General features: G+C 51.2%; 1 protein-coding gene across 1 annotated transcript in view, besides 6 other annotated features; it reads right to left on the reverse strand.

The window, feature by feature from the left end:
* The window catches only part of Pax5 (paired box 5), a 185,947-nt gene that overhangs the window by 133,466 nt on the left and 36,064 nt on the right, over positions 1–16,417 (reverse strand). The window lies entirely within an intron of this gene.
* Positions 9,812–10,470: a DNAseI hypersensitive site, noted in NCBI's record as "HS-D; the nucleotide coordinates are approximate for this feature". NCBI's record gives the evidence for it as "EXISTENCE:in vivo cleavage assay evidence [ECO:0001075][PMID:19345119]".
* Positions 9,812–15,077: a biological region, named in NCBI's record as "Pax5 enhancer in intron 5". NCBI's record gives its function as "regulatory_interactions: Pax5".
* Positions 10,624–14,877: an enhancer, noted in NCBI's record as "HSR region including HS-A, HS-B, HS-C; inferred as AflII/HincII fragment". NCBI's record gives its function as "enhancer in B cells" and the evidence as "EXISTENCE:transgenic organism evidence [ECO:0001131][PMID:19345119]".
* Positions 11,088–11,706: a DNAseI hypersensitive site, noted in NCBI's record as "HS-C; the nucleotide coordinates are approximate for this feature". NCBI's record gives the evidence for it as "EXISTENCE:in vivo cleavage assay evidence [ECO:0001075][PMID:19345119]".
* Positions 12,752–13,337: a DNAseI hypersensitive site, noted in NCBI's record as "HS-B; the nucleotide coordinates are approximate for this feature". NCBI's record gives the evidence for it as "EXISTENCE:in vivo cleavage assay evidence [ECO:0001075][PMID:19345119]".
* Positions 14,113–15,077: a DNAseI hypersensitive site, noted in NCBI's record as "HS-A; the nucleotide coordinates are approximate for this feature". NCBI's record gives the evidence for it as "EXISTENCE:in vivo cleavage assay evidence [ECO:0001075][PMID:19345119]".

Here is a 16,417-nt window from a genome sequence, read left to right on the forward strand (position 1 = left end):
CGTGAGGGAAGCCATTGCTGTAGCTGGCACAGGGCTGTGGCTTGTAGGTGGGACAAAGAGCTTTGGGACACCCTCTATTCCACACTTCCGCCACACAAAAATGGCAGCCCACCTTCCAGCAGCACAGTGATCACACCCTGACTTCCTCCTCCCCCTGCACCCCCTCCCCTGGAGATCCAGTCCCTTCCCTGATCTTATCAATATATTCACAGTTTGTCTCTGTCACATGGGGAAGAGGACCTTATGGTCTGATGTAGGCACAGTGTGGAGACCCTGCTGGAGGGAGACATCTGCTCAAGCAAGCAGGAACTTCTTATTCTGAGAGAGGACATGGCAGGAGAATGGCTACCCACAGAAGGGGCAGGTGCCAGAGTTAGGATGGACTGTCCTCTATAAGTGATGGCTATCTAGGGCTAGGTGACAGGAGGACCTCCCATACTCCATGTCAGAGGTCCTGGCTGTTGTCTACTAATACCCTGGCTTTCTCAGCAAGACCCACAGCTGCTCGTACCTGCTGAGGCCTTAAAGCTGAAATGTCGTTAAAGGCCTGGCTGCTCCCCCTCCTGCTCTACATGTCCTTACTTTTTCTTTCATCCTTATCTTCATGTATGTGTGCGGTATATGTGAGCATTATGTGGCAGAAGCCCATGAATGTGTACTCATGTGCCTGTGTAGGCCCAAGGTTGACACGGGGAATCGTCCTTGGTTTTTGTCCTTAATCCTTAAGACAGGGTCCTCAGTCACACCTATTTGCCTGTCTGGCTAATAATTTGCTCTGTCTTTGCCTTCTGTGGTTGGAATGGCCAGAGAACTGCCACACCCACCCAACCATTTATTGGGGTTCTGGGGATGCAAACTCCAGCCATTGGCTTGTACAGCAAGCACTCAACTGTTGCACCATCTCCTCCGCCCACCTCTAGGACACCTCTCCCTTCTGCTTGCTCTTCCTGTTGTAATCACTCTGACCTCCTCGCTGCTCTTTCTTCAGCTACATCAAGTATGCTCTGCCTTTGTACTTGCTGTTCAAGAGCTTTCCCAGGTGTCCGTTTGGCTCATTGCCGTTTCTCTTAGTGCCTCTGCTCAAATGACATTTCAGCTTCCAGAAGACAACTAGCCCCCACTGGGCCATGAAAGCTCACACCTTTAGTCCCAGCACTCGGGAGGCAGAGGCTGGTGGATCTCTGAATTCCAGGGGAGTCTGTTCTACAGAGGAGTTCCAGAACAGCCAGGGCTACCCAGAGAAACCTTGTCTCAGAAAAACAAAAGGCAAACACAAAAAGAAAGCAAGTCTCCACCCCCAGTGCATCCCTTAACTCCTTCCTAGTTTTGTTATCCTGCTCAACCATCAACAAGCACGCGTGCACAGCCGGTAGCCTGGGTTTCATGCCTAGCTCTGAGGGGAACAAGCATTTAACAATGCAACATCTGTCTTTCTTAGTTTTTATTTGTCGTTTCTCCCTGTTTATTGGAATGCCACTCTTGTGTGCGAGTACTTCTGTCTGCCTCATCCTTTTGCCGTGTCCCTGTCACCTAGATCTAGAACAAAGGTCATCACAGAGCAGGCGCACACTACACACCTGTAGGGTGAATAAACAAGAGTGGATATAAACAACAAGGCGGGGAAGGATGGGGGGGGATGTACTCCCTCCCCAGAGGTCTCAGGCTCTCATGCCCAGCTCAAGGCTCCACTGACAGAACTTCTGAGGAGAAGAGTTGCCTGGCTTTGCCCACTACTGAGACCTCAGGACCAGCACTGGATGAAGAGCTAATGGTGACTCCCCCTCAGGAGGCTTGGCTTTGGAAATGTTCAAGAGATCAAGGTCTAGTTTCTGGATGCAAGCTCTAACTGTGTGACCTTTCCTCACCTTGTCCCTTACCTCGTCTGTGCACTGAGGTCAGTAAAGTACAACGGGCAGACCCCAAACAAGGGAGCACAGTGAAGCCCCGGGGTCACTCAGTGAGAACAGGAGAAAGAAGACTAGTGCCTGGTCACAGGGGAAAAGATGAGCGTTGTGCCCTCCATCTGCAGTCCATTCCCCCCACACCCCCTACCCCCCACCCCCTGCTCTGAGGGATGACAGAGGAGGAACAAAAGTTAAGGGGAGCCTGAGCTACCAAGTGAAACCCTGTCTCAAAAAGTAATTAATTACTCCACTTAACTAAAATTAGAAAGCTGGGTGTGGTAGCTCATGCCTGTAGTGTCGGCCTTTAGGAGGTAGAGGCAGGAGGATTAAGAGCTCAAGGCTGTTCTCCTGGGCTATCTGGTAAGTTCAAGACCAGCTTGGGCCACCTGAGACTGTCTCTAAATAAACAACAACAACAACAACAACAGACAAGATACACCAAGGAGGCTAGGCTGGATCCTCTAGTTCAAGCATTTGTGGGGATCTGGAGTCAGGGAAGGCTTCTTGGAGGAGGTGATATTCCAGCCAAGGTTGCATTTGGAGGCATGAGCAAAGAAGCTGAGGGGATCTCGGAGAATAGAGGTTTGTGGGGCTGTGCTCACTGCTGGAGATCTCCTGGGGGTCCAGCCACATCCAACTCAAGTGACATGCTTTTATGTCTCCACGGTACAGATCTTGCACACAGTAGGTACACGGCATAGGAAGTTTTCTCGTGTGTTTGTTTGTTTGGGAGGTTGGGCAGGGGGAGACACAGTCTTGTGCAGCCAAGGATGACCTGGAACTTCCGACCCATGAGTGCTGAGAGTCCAGGGGTTGCCACCACATCCGGGTTACGTGGTTCCAGGGATTGAACTCACCCCTTCTGCTTGTCAAGCGCACACCTGATCAACTAAGCCACACCCACCCCCAACTGCCAAAGCTTGTTTCAAAAACAAACAAACAAACCTTGCAGACCTTCCCATAGAAAAATACCATAGAGAGACCTTTTGTTGCAATGGGCCTTTGTTGTGTGCTTCTAGATGGCATCTGTTTAAGCTCCCATGTGGGGGTCAGAGGAAGCTGTTAGCTGTCTTCTATCGCTCTCCACCTTACTGTCTGAGACCATTTCTCAATGAACCTGGAGCTCACAAATTCAGCCAGACTTACTGGCCAGCAAGCCCCAGTATCCTCCTGTCTCCACCTCCTCCACACTGAGATGACAGGCTTCCTGTAGCTTCTCATGTGGGTGCTGGGAATGTGAATGCAAGTCTTTGTATAGATGCTTTAGGGACAACCATCTCTCCAGCCCTCCTGTTCAAGTGGCTCTTAGTAAGAGTAATGAGACGAGAGGTTTGGGAGGCCTGTGGATGGGTCGTTTGGGGGGAGATGTTAGAACAGGGCATGTCAGGGATAAGAGATGCCACAAAGCATCCCAAAGTTCAGGGACGATTGTCCCGTGTGACCAGGCTTGGGGGCACACTCTTGCAATTCCAGCACTAAGAGGAGGGTAGGAAGATTAAGGTCACCCTCAGCTGTGCGTCACACAGGGCTAATCTGCATGTCTCAAAACAAACAAAACAAAAAAAAATCAAAAACAAAAACAAAACCCTATCCTGAACCCCACGTATCTTTAGAATGCCACATTAATGTCATTCTAAAGCAGTCAGGCTGCTAGAAACTGTGTATAAATATCTGGGCCAAGAGCCTCACTCTGTTTTACTCAGACCCACAAAACCCTGCTGCTTTAATATCTACTGACTCCCAAGAATACAACCACCATATAAATAGAGAAAAGATGGTGCCTTGCACCCGCTGGAGTTTTATCAGGACACGTTCACAGTTTCAAAAAAGCAGTTTACCGATGGCAGCAATGCTGCAGGCATTGATATTGCCAAAACCCACAGTCGTCTGCATCAGTAGCTGGTGGGCTCATGTTGGGTCCACACTAACCGCCAAGTGTCTCCTAGTGCAATCATCCCTGAGCGTTTACATAATGGGGGAATACATTTCATTGTCACTTTGTTTATCTGCATTCCCTTTTTTATTACAGCTGGGCCATGATATTACTCTTTAGGATGAAGTGTGTTGTTGTTTCTCTTTTGCCTGAATTTCATTTTAGGGCAGCAAAGTGCCTTGAGGAGACGATGTGTCATCAGGACATGAAGTTGGTTGGTGTGAATGATTTCCCAGCCCTTTCTAAGCCTGCCATTGAGAACGGTCCTCTACTGGAGACCATTTTCCTAATCTATCTGTCTGAGAAAGGACTAACTTGGGGATACAAAAGACTTCTCCGGAAGCTGTTTCAGGGGCAGAAGACAGGTACCAAAAACAGTTCTAACTCAACAGCCAGGTAAGGGATAACACCAGAAGCCTGCTTCCGAAAGGCAAGGCTGGATCCTCCACTCTGCTCTTCAGAAAAGCATTTTCAAAGCCAGTTTGGTGGCGCATGCCTGTAATCCCAACACTCAGAAGGTAGAGGAAGAAGGATTAGGAGTTCAAGGTCCCCCCTCACTACACGAGAGCTGGTCTAAGGAAAAAAGAAGAGAGGGGAAAAAGATTTCTCAAATTCTAAACTCCTGCTAGACTGAAAGCTAAGAAGGGCCTTCGCTGACACCCTGTGCCCGAGCTTTCTCTCAGCTATCCACAGTCAGGTACAAAGGGCACAGCCAGAGGGAGAGATGACACTGGATAACAGAGCATGGTGACACATGCCTGTGATCCCAGCTGAGAGGGCGGAGGCAGGAGGATGCTAGACTTCGCTACACAGTGAGTTCAAGTTCAAGGCAATATGGGCTTCCATGAGACCCTATGTCTACAATAGAAACGAAGATTGGAAGTGTCAGCTTACCTCCTGTCCTGCAGACTCTGACCAGAAGTTTGAGGGGCTACAAGAGCGAAAGGGGTGGAACTAAGGTGGGGTTATAAGAGCTACATGCTCTCTATGCCAACTGATCTGGTTTGCATCTAGACCTCAGCTTACTGCCTCTGTGGCCTTAGGCTGTTTATTTAACCATCCTAGCTCCCATCTACAAAAATGAAGACAGTAATAGTTCCTGTGCTTCTGAGAGCTGCTTTAAGCAATCCTTTTCACATAGCGAGCCTGTCAATCTCACACTCGGCCTCAGAAAGCCGAAGAAGGGGGATGACTGATTTCCGGTGGTCACACCCAAGAGCTCTGAGGTAGAAACAGACACCTGATCCTAGCCCCAGTCTCCCTGTTGATGTCTTTCCCATTCAACTGGTTCTGAGAGTCAGTTTCGACTCCCTCATTCTTAAGAGATGGTGAAACCGAGGCCTGGAAAGAGAACAGAAAGCAGACAAGTTCTCACAGCAAACCTGTGCTGCATTTTCAGGCTGGGCCCTGCTTTCTCAGAGGCTCTGTGTGTCAGCTTGTGCGTCTGTAAAATGGAGGTGGGGAGACATCCTGGTGTCTAGAACCAGAGAGAAACAAGATTACCAAGAAGAAAGAAACTGGCGGGCGGCTAACAGCTTCAGTTCCAGAAGGCTTCTGGGATGCACTTCCAACCCTCTCCCCTCAGAACTCATGGCCTCATAGAGGAGGCAGCAGGTGGCTGCTGAAAGAGCTCGAAGGCACCTTTCTCTGTGGGGACCGGGGTGGGGGGACTTCCTGTGGCAGGTGTCACGTCAGAAAGCACTGGGATGCAGACAGGGGATCCCGTGGGAGGCAGCCCACATCCTCACGCAGAGCACACTGATTCTGAAATCTTGTCCCTCGGCTCCCCAAGCCGCAGTATTGAGGAAAGAATGTCTTTTGTCCCTTTTGCAAAATTAATTAATTAATTAGCTAATTAATTAAGAAAAAATTTAAAGTGACTGGAACTCCCTTCCAGGCTCAGAGCTAATGGGACGGTCCCAGATATAGCCAGGAAGACTGGTCCAGCAAACAAGGAAACTCAATGGATTCCCATCCGTCTCGGCACTGTGTGTCCCTGGTCCTGGCAGCTCTGTCCAAGGCGGCCGGCAGCTACTCTCATGCTCAGCCAGGCTCGGCTGTAACACTTGCTCCGTCCCCGGCCCCCGCTCCGGCGCCCCTGTGCTCAGCTCGCGCATCATCTGCTCGGCTGCCCAGCTCCTGCCGCCATCGCGCCCGCGCCCGCGCCCGCGCCCCCCGGGGTGGCGGAAAGCTGGCATCCGTTGTTACCATAACAAACTCAATTGTTCTCAGCAGGGCCCCGGCAAATAAAGTCATTCATTACGGGGCTTCTCCCGGCCACCGTGGGCTGCGCGGCAATCAGCGGGCCGCGGGCTGCCCCCTCGCGGGCCGAGACACGCGCCAGCGCCGTTACCTGCCGGGGCCAGCCCGCGGCGCAGCGGCCGCCACGCTGCGCCCCGAGGCCCAGCCGCTGCGGCGCCGGCGGGAGCAGCGACCGACCGCCGATTAGTTTTATCTCGGAACGTCAATTGACTTATACTGATTGGCTTCCTGCCGCCAAATGTCAATTAAATTGCAAATGTTCAGCGGAGGCCCAGCGCGGGCCGCGATGGCGGGAGGCCCCTTCCCGAGGGCGCCCGGTGCTGCCGCGGTGGGTTTGAGTTCTCCTCCTACGCCGCGAGCGGCATGGCTGAGCCTTCCGGGGCCAGCAACCCTCAGGCCCCGCCTGGGAGTTGGAGGGAGACCCACGGAGCCGAACAAGCCTGCCCTGGAGTAACTCCTGCTTCCAAGAAGAGGGACCTTCGCTAGGTGACAAGGCTGGCATGGTCTTTAATAAACTCCCTTTCGCTGCTCCCTCGTGGTTTTCCTCACCAGCCAAGGCTCAGAAGAACTTGGATGCTTAGAATCTTCAAGTTTGCGTGTGCTTGAGGAAATGGACAGACAGTTGTCTGGTGCCCTGGGCTTCACAACCGAAGCAGATTCTTTTTGCTGGCTTGCTTTGCTTTTGAAACAAGATCTCTTATATTCCAACCTGGCCTGGACCATCCTATGTAACCGAGGATGACCCGGAACTTCTGATGTTCCTGCCTCCACTCTCTGAGACCAGGGATTACAGGTGTGCACCACCGTGACCTCTTTGTGTGGTTCTAGGGATAAAAGGGGCCACGGCTCCAGGAGACACTATTTTTTGTTACCATTGTTGAGGTTCTGTTTTGTTTTGTGACAGACTCTCTCTATGGAGGCCTGGAATTGGTGATCCGCCCGCCTCCACTCTCTCCTATTAGAATTGTAGGTGAGGACCACCAAGATTGATTCCTGAAAAGTGACTGGGGCACAAGGCAGGGAAGTCATCCCAGAGTTTCCAAAGACAAGTGACTGTGGGACTTGCATTCCTCCAGATCTTTGGCTTCACTGTTTGCTCCCAGTGGACAGATGGCAAACATAAGACAAACATCAATGCCCTCTGCCTGCATAGAGCACCATCGCTCCCAGAGCACTTTCCTGTGTTCTGGGGCTCGCTAAACTTGCCAGGACTCGGAAGGAATCACTCACTCTCTCTTTTGATGGTAAGAAAACAGAACTGCGTGGGGTAGCATGTGCCTAAAATCTCAGCACTTGAGGGGTCTAGGCAAGAGTTCAAAGGTCAACTTAGGCTACATGACAAGACTTAGGAAGAGCAGGGAAGGGGAAAGGGAAGAAGCTATGGAGATGGCTCAGTGGGCAAGATCGCCTGTTCTTTAAGTGCAAGGTTCTGAATTTGAATCCCCAGCACCTCTGCAAATGTGGAACATGGCTGTGTGTGTGTCTGTACCATTAGCCTTAGGTAGCAGAGACATGTGAATATGTGCTCAGTGGCATACAAGGCTCAACAAAACGGCGAGCTTCCAGTTTGGTGAAAGACCAGGCTCAAGGCAATAACATGGGGAGCAATAGTGAAAGACTTCTTATGCCCTCCTGCGGCCTCCCAATGAGTGTACATGGGTGTGGGCACCTGCACACCCACATTCCTGTGCCATACACACACACACACACACACACACACACACCATATATATGCCACACACACCCAAAGGAAGAAAGGGAGAGAGGAAAAAACAGAAGGAGATTTAGGCCCAGAAAAGGCTGTTCAAGATCAGCAGCAAGGAGTACAGAGGCAAGACCTGAGGGCCCAGGACTCTGAGTCCAATGCTCCCCCCTTTTCTCTCTCTCAAAGAGGCCTTGAACAAGGACAACTCAGGCTTGGGGTCTGCTGCTCCGACCCCTCTGCCTTCTGAAGGAGCCAAGATTCTCTGAGCCACAGGGAAGAAATGAAAAGGAGGTTAGGGGAAGAGCCATTTGCTGGAGGGACGAAGCCTAAGGCCTCAGAGAGCTTTTGCTATTTGCCTGTCTCCAGCACACACACACATACACACACACCTGCCTGCCTCCCTAAGGTTGTCTCTTGAGAGAGCGCTACGAGGGTTCTTAACTGATCAAATGTCCAGCATTTAAAAGATACAAACCTGACCAGTCGTCCTTTGCAGAGGAGAGATGTTCACTGAACAAAAGTGCCATTCAGAAGAGCTGGATAGAGTCTGTGTCTCAAAGAAAAAGGAAATGAAGAGAGAAGATGGAGAAGGAGGGGGGCATGGAGGAGAGAGAACAGGGGGACCAGGAGCTACAAGATTTGCCAGTCTTCCTGCATCCAAATTCAGGACCAGATGGGGCAGGACCACCACTGATCAGTACTGAAACCAAACAAGGAAACGGGGTTCCTCCACCCGTGTGTGAGCTCACAGCCTACACAAGCCCCCTAGAGCACAGCTTGATCAGTTGAATTTGTAAAGCATGGGGCTAAGATGCTGCCTGTCTGGATTCTGGGTGGGGCTGGAGGTGTGGCCCAATGGGCGGAGTGCTTGTCTATCCTGTATGAAGCACCGGGAAAGACCCTGATGCATTATATAAACTGGGTGTATGCCGCACCTGAAATCCAGATAAACCTGGTGGCAAAGTCAGAAGTTCAAGATCACCCTGGGCTACAAAGCAAGGTCAAGGACCAACATGAGACTCCAGACCCTGTCTCAATCAGTTAATCAGCTGGTTCTTTTAGCTTTTTCTTCTGAACCTAGCCAGAATAACCCCAGTAAGCTGATAAACCACTTTTAAGCAAAAGAGAAAGCCAGACTTGGTGGCTTATGCCTGCAGTCCTAGCTCTTGAGGCTGGGGGATCACTGTGAGTCGTGGCTATATACTGAGACCTTGAGAGGAAAATGACAGTGGGGTGGGGTAAAAGGTCAGGAGATAGAGAAATGCCTCCTCGAGGTTCTGTTAAGGATTCTTCGTAGATTCAGAGGAAAACCTCTCTGCTCTGATATTAGAAAAATAACAGTAACCATTTCCTCTGGCCAGGATACTTTAAATATTATAGGTAACATTGTTAGTTACCAAGAAAGACATGAAAAGCCCCCTTTGGGCAGGTAAAGAAACCAGGGATGGAGGAAGGCCTTCTGCTGTGAAAGCACCCACAGCCAGTGGCTTAAAGACTGGGTAGGGCCCCCATCCGTCCATGATGTCACCCATGCAAATGACCAGCCAGGGCTGAGGCTAACTAGGTCGAATGTGGCAGGGAAGTGTGCAGAGCACGCAGTAGCTGGAGAAGTTTCCAGAATGGAGACCTCGAGAGAAACAAGCTCGAGCTGTGTCCATGCACGTCCAGCCTCAGGGCAGGACTGAAGTGGCCTTAAAGGCCCATGCTAGACAGAGCTGAGGCTATGTCCTCTGGGACACCCACCCTACACTGGCACTCACTCCTCTACTGTGACGCTGAGAGGCAGACCAGAGTGACACACGTCAGGGTACACTGGAGCCAACTGCCTGGGTGCCAAAGTGGCGGCTGAGCTGTGTGGCCTTGGACAACTTCCTTGAACGCTCTGACTCTCTCTAAAACCAGAGGGTGGTGGGAGTGCCCAGTTGGTAAACTGGCTTATATGAACTGCTTTCGTCGTTTAAGTGCATGCCAATCAAAACTTGTCAGTGCTAGTGATCGTATGGCTCCTTCCTGCAGTTCTTGGTCAGGGCCTCGACCCATCCACACTAGGGGCACATACTCAGGCATCAGACAAGGGGAGACTCTTAGGCACACATATGTGTGCACATCTGCCTTAGGACAGAGACACATACAGATGTATCCTGCAGAATGGTCTTCACAGCTCCCTTTTATGGGGCTTGGCAGCCATGCTGGAGGCTTTGGGTTGGGCAGGAGTGGGGAGTCTAACGGGCAAGGCTCTCTGGGTCCCACTCCACAGTCTGCCCTTACTATTCAGCCAAACCCATGCCTTCTCAGACATAGGGGACATATTTGCTACCACGAACCAGGCCCTGAACTCAACACTAGGGGGAGGTGGTGACTGCTGCCAAAAGGCTTCCTTTTGCCTGCATGGAGCTCACAGTCTTGGGGACTGAGGGGGATGGACAAGTGACAGATGTTTCATTCTTATTGACAGAGGTAGAAGGGACAGATAGGCAGGGGATCCTTCTTTGCAGAAGTCAAGCTGGACCCCGAGTTCTTGGGATTTCACTGTGGGGCTATGGTGGGGCAGAGAAGGGACACAGAACCATAATGAAAGGCCTCAGAAGTTCCCTCAGCACCTCACGTGCTTCAGCCCATCCCTGTGGCTCAGCGGCAGGCACGACTGGTACCTTTGTTTCCCTGTGGGAACTGAAGCGCTCAAAAGGGGCTCCCAAAGTCATGGGAGGAGTGATGGGTGGAGTCTTCAGTAGACCTCAGGTCACCTGACTCTGACCCAGCTGTGTGATGTCAGCAGACAAAGGGCAGGTGGTGCTGAGGAACTGCTGAAGGAACCTTGGGTTGACAGAACTAGGCAGGAAAAGTAAGGGGACTCAGTCTCGAGAGGCAGCCACTGGGCATGCTGTGTGACCCTTTGGAGAAATCCAGAGGCGGAGAACAGAGAGGAGACAGTAACAGTAGTCCAAAAGGACAGAAGGAAATGTTTGGACCAGGGCAGTAGCCATGGAGATGGAGAGAAAGAAGGAGATCGAAGAAATATTTAAGACAGAGACATGGTGTCTTAAAGAAGACAAAGACCCAAAGCCTTTTTCTGTGTTTACAAGCAGAGCTACAAACCTAAGGAGAGAGGACAGCTAGACGGACGGACACACACACACACACACACACACACACAAAGCATTTTCCAATCAGGCATTGCATTTAAAACCAGGAAAATATTTGCTGACGTGTTTCCTGTGAGAAGTGACCTGCCCAAGGTCATATAGCTAAAAGAAAGAGGCAGAATGGAACTCCAGCAGCAGTGTAACACACCACCAGATGTGGTAACACACCACCAGAGGTGGGACCCTTAAGATCCAGTTGTTTGTTTTTAACATGAGGAAAACAAACCTCAGAAGGCAGTGACTTGCCCAAGGTCACACATCAAGTAAAGGCTCAGGGTAGACCCAAGAATACCTAGAAAGGTTTGTGTCAAGATGTCTGAGCCACAAGGTAAAAAACAAGGATGGGATTAATCCCAACAATAATGGTCAGTCTTCCCTCTGGCAGAGAATAGAGACTCAGACAAATGGCCAGTCTGTCCAGGCATGCCACTCCAGCCCAGGAACAAGCATATCGATTCACAAATGCCCAGTACCCACTGCCCTGGTGCCCTAGACAGCAACTAAGCTGTCCTGGGTCAATGGTGCCACCTGGTGGTTGGTGCTGGGAAGTTCTAACCCCTCCTCACTTTTAATCCTTTCCCAAGGGGCCACACCTTCTGTTGGGTCATAGCTCAATTGATCTCACTTTAAGCAATGTCTCTCACACCATCATCTCTTTTATAAGTTCTTTTAATCTATATTCTTTACCTAAAACATCCCAGTTTCTCTCAGGACATGCCTTTTCTCTCCAGCAAATGATATGTCGGCCAGTGAAAGGAAGGACTGGAGTGTCAAAGTGAAATTATACATTCACCCAAGCATGCGTTGTGCACACACATGCGTATGAGTCACTCTCCCCTGGTGCTCTCTCTAGAGCACCCAGAACCCAGAAGCTCCTATGAAATCAGAACAAAATGCGTTCAGATCTTCCTGTTGCCCAGTATCAGGCGTCAAGATAAATGCTTGAGGCACTTTCTTATTTTCTCATATTTCATTCCCAATCAATATCATGGCGGGATTTTCTTCCACCAAAAATATGCCTAGGGCAGGGCCTGCGAGCAAGTGCAGAACTGAACTGGGTTTGAAGCTGGGTGGGTTCCCCGCCCTGAGGAAGCACTGAAGGAAGCAAGCTGGAGGGAGGTCAGACCTCAAACCCTACAGACAAGCTGCTGGACATAGGAAGAACTCAGTGCTCATCCCTCTTTGTGGAAACAAACACGAGCCAGAAACCACACAGCCGCCATGTGAGATGAGAGGGTTGCCAAAGCCTGGTGTGTCCAGCCACAACCTCCCGGTTAAAGATGGGAGACATGGGAAAAACTCCTCTTTTAACTCACACCACACATGTGTTCTCTCTGTCTGTGTGAGAGATGAACAGACACGGTCAGCGAGGAGCAATGTGGGCAGAAACCCCCCAGGTGCAGGCCAGAGAACCAGGGGGTTCCCAAGACCTTCAGGGGATCTGTGAGGTTGGAACTGTTTTCCCATGATGCCACAGGGTCATTTGCCTTCACTCACGATGAAAGCACAGGGTGGCACTTTCCAGAGCCTAGGATATGTATGGTATTGTGACAGTGAGTCCAGAGGCATCTTTTCAACTCTAGCTGTCTTCTGTCAAACCAGACACTAAGGAAGCTTGCGCAGGTGTAAGACAGTGCCTCTCCTGCTAGATTTTCAGTTTAGAAAACAGCTTTTATCTCAACATGTGTTGTTTATTATTATTTTAATAGGTCAATAAATAATTCAATTTTACTCCTTAATTAGTCCTCAATAAATTTTTTTAAGTTTAAAGGGGCCCCAAAACCTGAGAACTGCTTGTCATATATCCCTAGGCATCCCTGAACACAAATGCAGGGCACGGGAGCTAGAGTCTGGGGAAATATGGGAGGCCTGGGCTAAGCAGGCATGTAAATAGAGGGAGGTGGGAGGATCATCAGCTCTGGCTCCCACATAGGCAGGCTCTCTCTCTCTCTCTCTCTCTCTCTCTCTCTCTCTCTCTCTCTCTTTCTCTCTCTCTCTCTCTCTCTGAATCAAAGTGAAACTTAGGAACCAGAACTGGGAGGAACTGAAACCTAACCCCCCCACACCCATGGGGCAGGCCCCATGTCTGAGGGAAAGGCCCACGAAGCCCCACAAGAGACCACCTGGCCTCTTCAACCAGGATCCCCTTACAGCTAGTTGGCTGCCTGGGGGGGTCTCAGCTGAATCGATGATGGCTTCAAAAGCTGGATGAGAAAGAAGAGCCAACCAGACTGGGAACTAGACATACAGCCCTTAGCATCTCTGTGGCCCCAACACGTTCTTCGGTGATGCCAAAGCTTCTTGTCCCGGAGTATATAACCCTGTGCTGGACTGCCCACACCTCTGACTTCAAGGGTGCACACACACACACACTTGCACACAAGCAGACACACCCCCTGGCCCCTGCTGAGGCCTGCCACCCATGGTCTTCGGCTAGACAGAACTCCTTTCTCTAGGGTCTGGACTTAGATTCTAGAAGCATTAGGTTCTTGGAGCTTAGAAACTAGCACAGTTTCAGGTGCTAGAGCAAGCTGAGAGCAGTCACCCAGAAACCCAAAGGGTGGTTACCCCCAGAGTCCCAGATCTGACTTCACCCTCAGATGAAATCATGACCCACAGCCAGCCCGCTGCCACCAAGCTCTGAACGTTGAGCAGCAGCAACTGAAGAAGACCTTGGTTCTAGCCTGTACAAGAGAACTCAGGGATGAGGCCATCTAGATGACAGTACAGGACATTCCTCACAGAGCCAGGAATGTCCCAACAAGGGCCACAAAGAAACGGCAGGAGCCACCTGCCTGCCCCCTAAAAGCTACTGTGAGAAGGAGTACCTCCCTACAGCCAAAGTTCCCTGCTTTCCAGGGTTCCATGCTGACCCCGGAAGCATGTGTGGGCTTAGCGAGTTGTGAAGGTCAGATAGCCAGCATTGGACACCTACTCTAAGCCAGCTACGGACAACCCAGACAGGCTGGCTACGCAACTTCTTGGGCAGCCCGTGCCAGAGGGAGAGTTCTGCTGCGTGATGGCAGAGAACACACGGGTCTGGAAGCTCTGAGGAGTGAGAGGAGGGCTAGGGAGAAGCTCAGGTGAGAATCAGCGGGGGAGCCCCTCACGCCACAATAGGGCACCTTACCTAATAAGGTCACAATGGCTCTTAACAGCGATGACCACAGAGGACATCAAGGGTTTTCTGAGGATCCAGGTTTTCTAGGGTTTACCATGTGACCTACTTGGACTCCTTCCAGCCCAGCCTGTTTTCTCACGTGCCAGAACCTCCTAGCTGCTCTCCATGACACAAGCCACAGAAGCCCTGAGACAGACAGCCCTCCAGCCCCAGGCACTCTGATTTTGTCCCCTATCCTGGAGAACAGCGCCTGGTGTGCACCCTGTGCCTGCCTCCATGGGAAACTGAGGCCGTGCTCAGCCCTTTTTTCCTCTATAAAGGAGAGTGGGAAACTGAAGGGAATGGAAGGGTCCTGAAAGAAAAGAAATGTCATGGGGTGGCCCCTGGTTTTGCAACCAACACCTGGGGGCACTGTTGTTCAGCCTAGATGACATGGCCTCCCCAGCTTGCCCTCCTTCCACTCCTTCAGTACCCCCCAGCCCCACCCCAACCCTTGACTGTTATAAACAGGAAATCAGTGGCAGGCAGACCTGTGAGTTTCAGCTTGTACTGTGGCTGGAGCCATCCCACGCCTGAGGCCGCGCCCACCATGACCGTCCCCACATCCTCAAGCCCCCACTGACCATTTATGAAGCCTTTACCCAAACCCCTCAGGGAGCCACTTCCTTTAACCTCACGGTAATCCACTAGGCTCTTGCCACCTGTCCTTTCCAAATGACAAAATACAGGTTCAAAGACCAGATTACTCAAGTTCTCATTACAGCAAGCCCCTACAGGAAGTCCTCAGAGCATTCTAGCCCCGTCTTAAGAATGCCCCAGAACCTGTGGACGCCTCAGCAACCCTGGGTAGCAGGGCTCCCCTGAGATCACAGGCCTGTGAAATCTTGGGGCAAGATCTATAGGCAAAGGCTGCTGCTAACTCCTGACAAAAGGGTCCAGCTTTGTTCATCCCTGTCTCTTCTTTAAAATCTGACAGTTAGCTCCCCGACTCTGTCCATCCTCTGTTCAGAGTGCAGGAAATATGTCCAAGGGAAGGCAGAGAGACCAGAGCCTGTGGCTAGGATGAGTGCTGAGCCTGGTCCTCCCAACCCTTCACACCACAGTCCTCCAGGGGGTTGCTAGGCACAGATGACCTGGGACCTCTGACCAAATGACAGGAGTCGGGGTTGGTAAGAAAGAGAGAGTGAAAAATAAGCAGAGAAAAGAAAGTGTGCCGACTAATACAAAATACACAGAACCAAGAAAACCCAACATGAGAGGCACTCCCAAGTAAAAGGCACCACCAGGGATACAAAAACACCCTAGCAACAGGAACAGTCCTGAGAGGAACCCACAGCCAACTGCCCCAACCTCACTATGGGGTCACACTGAACTTGGCATTATTTTAACAGACTGGCACCTCAGCGTCCTGGCTTTCATTCTGTGCCCTTCCTAAAAAGGCAGCAGTCTGTTTGCAGCATACCTTAGCTGCCTCATCGTGAGTCTCTGGCCCAGCATCGACACGGGGCCTGGATCCTTTGGCTTTCTGAGCTGGTGAAAAGATTCTCACTCCACTGACCTCTTACATTCAAGGCCTTTCAAACTCAGGGGAGGCGGGGAGGGAAGGTCGGGGAGATCTGAATGGGGGCCCTTGAGACCAGCGGAAGAAGGCAGGAGAAGGCCTCGCTGGAGATCAAAGTCCCAGGATGCAGCAGAGGGGCTGCCCTTTCACCCATGGCTGCTATTCAGGGCCCTGCCTGATCCTCCCAAGTCTGGCCTGCCAGCAGCTCCCTCGGACTTTCTGGAGACAGAGGCCCCGCCTCAGGCACTGAACCTTAGCTCCAGCAGGGTCCCAAGACCACTGCCACAGCTTTCTCCATGGAAGATCACAGGTGAGACCAGGAGACCAGGCTAACTCTTCACAAGGTCCAACTCCAATCTGATAGCCAAGGCCTTGCCCCAAGAACCCAAGGCATCTCTATGAGCAAGAGGTGGGGGCTTTTACCCAGCTCCATTTCATGAAAGGCAGATTCAGAGCCAGGCAAAGGTAGCAAAGGGGGAAATGAATAGAAAGACTGCTTCAAACTGTTTGTCACAGAAGCACCAGCTGCCTTAGCTGTCACAGCCCCCAAAAGTTACAGTGACCTGAAAGTGACCTTCTCTGAGTCTTCTGTCCTTTTATACAGTCCTGCTCATACCTCTGGTGGTGGGGAGCTCACTACATTCCAAGATGCTCATCCTATCTTTGGTCCAGCTATCATCGGCTCTCTATAGTTCTCTTTAGCTACCCTGCTCTGCCTTCAGAGTCTATGAGGAACTGATGCTGTCTCAGCCACAGAATAGTGTTGTTCATCTAAGTTTGGGCTAAGT

The sequence above is a fragment of the Mus musculus genome, chromosome 4 (genome assembly GCF_000001635.26).
Source record: "Mus musculus strain C57BL/6J chromosome 4, GRCm38.p6 C57BL/6J".
Taxonomy (NCBI): Eukaryota; Metazoa; Chordata; class Mammalia; order Rodentia; family Muridae; genus Mus; species Mus musculus.